This window comes from Sinocyclocheilus anshuiensis, unplaced genomic scaffold (genome assembly GCF_001515605.1).
Source record: "Sinocyclocheilus anshuiensis isolate Anshui unplaced genomic scaffold, SAMN03320099.WGS_v1.1 scaffold36, whole genome shotgun sequence".
NCBI classification, from domain to species: domain Eukaryota; kingdom Metazoa; phylum Chordata; class Actinopteri; order Cypriniformes; family Cyprinidae; genus Sinocyclocheilus; species Sinocyclocheilus anshuiensis.
In genome coordinates this window covers 519199-524659 of record NW_015554072.1, presented here as the reverse complement: position 1 = coordinate 524659, position 5461 = coordinate 519199, and the positions used below count along the sequence as shown (strand labels likewise).

The 5461-nt window shown below is 35.5% G+C and overlaps 1 pseudogene; it reads left to right on the top strand.

Moving 5' to 3' along the window:
- LOC107668763 (DNA topoisomerase 3-beta-1-like) overlaps positions 1–5461 on the top strand; it is a 19551-nt pseudogene that overhangs the window by 8791 nt on the left and 5299 nt on the right.

The window sequence follows — 5461 nt, the reverse complement described above, 5'->3', positions numbered from 1 at the left end:
ACTTTTGAACTGTAGTGTATATTGTTAGAAAAGATTTCTATTTTAAATAAATGCTCTTCTTTTTAACTTTTTGTTCATCAAAGAATCCTGAAAAAAAGTATCACAGGTTCCAAAAAAATATTAAGCAGCACGACAGTTTCCAGCCCTGATAATAAATCCGCATATTAGAATGATTTCTGAAGGATCATGTGACACTGAAGACTGGAGTAATGCTGCTGAAAATTCAGCTTTGCGTCACAGGAATAAATTAGATTTGAATGTATATTAAAATAGAAAAACGTTATTTTACATCATAATAATATTTCACAATATTACATTTTTCCTGTATTTTTGATCAAATAAATGCAGCTTTGATGAGCATAAGAAACTCCTGTAAAAAACATTAAAAATCATTCTGATCCCAAACTTTTGACCCGTAGTGTATATACACTTCCATTCAAAAATATGGCGGTCCCGTATGTTTTTTTTGGTTAAAGAAATAAATATTTTATTCAGCAAGGATGCATCAAATTGATCAAAAGTGACAATAAAGATATTTATAATGTAACAGATTTCTATTTCAAATAAATGTTGTTTTGAACTTTCTATTCATTAAATGACATTTTACACAAAAATATTAAGCAGCATCATTGATAATAATAAGAAATGTTTCTTGAGCATCAAATCAGCATATTAGAATGATTTCTGAAGAATCATGTAACACTGAAGACTGAAGTAATAATGCTTTGCATCACAGGAATAAACAACATTTTTAAATATATTAAAATAGAAAACAGTTATTTTAATAAATTGTAATAATATTACTTTTTTTTTTACTATATTTTTGGTCAAATAAATGCAGCCTTGGCGAATACAAAAATCTAAAACATTTAAAAAATCGTACCCACACCAGACTTTTGAATGGTAATGTAACTATGAACCAAATGCAGTTCAGAGGCCATATTGCAGGAATATCCTAACTCTAGAATCCAAGACAGATCTAAGACAACAGAGCTATAAAATGCCAAATATCTTTTTGTCTCTGCAGGCAGCAATGGCTGGCGTCTGTATGATTACATCACACGGCACTTCATCGCGACGGTCAGTCCCGACTGTAAATATCTGCAGACCACGATTTCCTTCAGCATCGCCACAGAGAGCTTCACATGCAGCGGGAAGACACTCATCTCTGCTGGTATGTGTAGTCTTCAGATTAATTTTTATTAATGTTTTTTTACTTTTGCCATTTTAAAAGTATTTTCTAGTGGAGAGCTGATGCTTATTAATATTTCTTGCAATCAGGTTACACTGATGTGATGCCCTGGCAGGGTATTGCACAGGAAGAGGCCTTGCCGGTGTGTGAGAGAGGAGACACATTTACAGTGGACGAGGTCAAACTACTGGAGAAACAGACCAATCCACCAGACTACCTGACTGAGGCCGAGCTCATCACGCTCATGGAGAAACACGGCATCGGTACGATCGGTTTCTGAACAGATTCTTCAGAAAACAAGTTCACAGAAGAGAGTCAATTTAAGCAGGTCATTGCACATCATTTTATCCCTGATGTGCACTTACAATGTTAGTGTTTTTGTTTTTTGTGTGTTGTTTTTGTCTCTAAAACACTGTAAATTAATTACAAGTCTCAAAAGCATGTAGAATTCACAGCACAATGACTTATGAAAAGTGTTTCATACTTCATTATTCATTATTTGCTGTTATTTCAGGTTTTCACATCAAGGAATATTTAAAAAAAAAAATTGTTTTTGGGATTAATTTTTTATGTTGATACAAGTTTTTGTGAATTAATGAATAAATATGCCATTTACAATTATTGAAACAAGTCTTTTATTTTTGATCACATTTATGTGATCAAAAATAAAGTACAACAATTACATTGTGAAATGCAGTTTAAAAGAACTGTTTTCTATTTGTATATATTTTAAAATGTAATCTATTCCTGTGATCAAAGCTGAATTTTCATCATCATTACTGCAGTCTTTAGTGTCACATGATCCTTTAGAATTCAAAATATGCTGATTTGCTACTCTAAGAAATATTTCTTCTTATTATTATCAATGTTGAAAACAGTTCTGCTTAATATTTTTAACTGTAATTACTTTTTTCAGGATTCAGGATGATGAGTAGAAAGTTCAAGAGAACAACATTTATTTGAAATAGAAATATTTAATAATAAGTCTGTATATATTTTAAAATGTAATTTATTCCTGTGATCAAAGCTGAATTTTCATCATCATTACTGCAGTCTTCAGTGTCACATGATCCGTTAGAATTCAAAATATGCTGATTTGCTACTCTAAGAAATATTTCTTCTTATTATTATCAATGTTGAAAACAGTTCTGCTTAATATTTTTAACTGTAATTACTTTTTTCAGGATTCAGGATGATGAGTAGAAAGTTCAAGAGAACAACATTTATTTGAAATAGAAATATTTAATAATAAGTCTTTACAGCCACTTTTGATCAATTTAATGCGCCCTTGCCAAGTAAAAGTATTCATTTATTTTTTGTTTTTTAAGTCTAATGTTTGGTTATAGTTTGACATGTTTTTGCCATTTTTATAATGGTATTTTGGTTGATAATTTAGTCAGAATAAAGTGGAATATTTCGAAAAACATTTAATTGTAGACCTCTTTTTTTTTATTTTTTTATTTTAGTTTTTATAATCTATATATATATTTTTTAAGTTATTATGTGGACTGCATTAACAAATGATTCTGTCACTAGGTACGGATGCCAGCATCCCTGTCCACATTAACAACATCTGCCAGAGGAACTATGTGACGGTTGAAAGTGGCCGCAAACTCAAACCCACCAACCTGGGGATTGTTCTGGTTCACGGTTACTATAAGATTGGTAAGGAAAAACATTTCAACCTCAAGTATTTAGTTGGTGTGTGCATGACTAATTTGTTATGCTTATCTTTTTCCTTGCACATCTGTGTGTGTGTGTGTTAGATGCAGATTTGGTGCTGCCCACAATCCGCAGCGCTGTGGAAAAACAGCTGAATCTGATATCTTTAGGAAAGGCAAACTTCCACCAGGTCTTACAGCACACTCTGGACATCTTCAAGAGGAAGTTCCACTACTTCGTGGACTCCATTGCAGGTAATGTTCCACAATGAACCTATGCAAAGAATTAGTTTATTGCTGTATTTCTGTACCATATTTAAAATAAATTTTAGAAAGTTCTCAGAGAAACTCCATGTTTATGTGAGGTTTATTCCCAGTGAACCTAGTCCTGAACTGCTTTTTTGATGCATTGAAATATATTTTAACCTTGTAAAGCCTATGAAGGACATTCCTCAATGAGGGAAAAAAAACCCTCAGTTCTATTCAGAGTCCCAGACTTAGCAAAAAAAATATGCAATTTGGTGCAGTTGCTGATAATTATATTGCCATGAAATTCTGATTGCTTGTGATGTAAATCATTGAGATCTTTATAACAGTATAACAGACTGCTTAATTAAGATGCATATAATTATCATTTGTCACTCTGTATCTCCCAATATAATATCTTAGTAGTTAGTAGATTAAATACTTAGTTTTATGATCAAAGCTCAAAGGGGCAAAACATATAGTGCAAAGCAATACAATGATGATTGAGAAATGAACAAATAAACATTTCTCAAAAGCCTGATAATCATATTTGATACTCACATTTTAACATGATTTTTGGAAAAATGAAAGTGATGTATGGAAATCAAGTAAACCTAATGTCAGGGTTCTGTCACTTCGGTCTAATGTAATTCATGGTTTTGTGACAGAGCCCTGACACTCCCGTCATGTCATTGTTTTCATGTGAGCGTGCGGCTTCGAGAGTGCTCGAGCCGTGCGCTCTCGTCTGCGTGTACTGTTTCATGTTGGAGCGTGGTGTTCGGATCCCGGCACTCAGGTCTTGAGTTTCGGTTTCGTTTCGGGGTCCGGACACTCGCGCTCCATGTTCTGTCTGTTGTGGGAGCGTGCGGTCTCGAGTTCGCTCGGCCGTGTTACCCTCCTCATTTGCTCTCCATTTATTCTCCCTGTGTTTTGCAGTCCTGGGTCAGTTGGTCACCATATCTCCCTGGATGTGTCCTGTCCTGTCGTGTCGTGTCGTGTCGTGTCCAGATTCTGCCTTGCCTAGCCTTGCCAGCCTTGACAGAGCCCTGACACTCCCGTCATGTCATTGTTTTCATGTGAGCGTGCGGCTTCGAGAGTGCTCGAGCCATGCGCTCTCGTCTGTGTGTACTGTTTCATGTTGGAGCGTGGTGTTCGGATCCCGGCACTCAGGCAATTGTCTTGACCCCACCCATCTTGTTACCTGATTATTGGTTAATTTGCCCCACATGTGTTCCCTCGTTACCCTCCTCATTTGCTCTCCATTTATTCTCCCTGTGTTTTGCAGTCCTGGGTCAGTTCGTCACCATATCTCCCTGGATGTGTCCTGTCCTGTCGTGTCGTGTCCAGATCCTGCCTTGCCTAGCCTTGCCAGCCTGTTTTTCCCCCACGGGGTAGTTTTTGTTGTCTGTTTTGTTTTGTTTTATTTTATTAATAAAGCCCTTATCTTCCCGCACTATTGAGTCCTCGCTCCATCCTTCATCCCCAACCCTGACACCTAAGTTGCTTCAGTCCAGTAAGTGTTCATCTTAAAATATTACTACAAATATAAATGTTATTCTTATGTTTACTTTAAAATCTGTGTAGATTATAGATATGTGTGCCTCGACCTAAAGGTGGACATTTTTATAATGATATTATGATGTCCTTTTACTTAAAGTATTAACTATCAATCAGATGTCAGAAAGCATGTAGTAGATTGTGTACAAAAGGTTTTTCAGCAAAATTTTGATCATGTTGATAATTTAGAGGCCATTCTGAGAAATTCATTTATAAAATATGAAACAGTAGGCTTCATAGGCTTAGGAATGGATTGGCATAAATTGTTTATCAAACTCAAGGTGTCTTTATGCAGTCGAGTTATGACTGGACAGTTCCTACAAAATTTAGTTTAAATACACAATGCTGCATAAAAGTTAGACTAAATTATGCCTTTTCAGACCAACCTCAGCCCAAAGTGTCAAAGTATATAGTTTTGATTGCTGTGTAAATACATTTATCCCCTATCATTAAACACCTGAATGCCACTTCAGAAGTGCTTCTGTGCCACCTTTGCAGTGTAAAGTTGGCATTAGAGATGTTGTTTTAACATTACTGATCACTTATCAATGTGCGTCACTTTGTTTTTGCTAATTATTGACACTTAAAATATGCTCGGAATGTTTTTAACAGGCATGGATGAGCTGATGGAAGTGTCCTTCTCTCCCATCGCCGATACTGGGAAACCTCTCTCTCGCTGTGGCAAATGCCATCGCTTCATGAAGTACATCCAGGTCTGTAAGGACTCATATTGACTTCCTGCTCATACTGCCGCCTTGCTTTCTTTTTCTGGCAATGTTACTAGTAATATTTCACAATATTACTT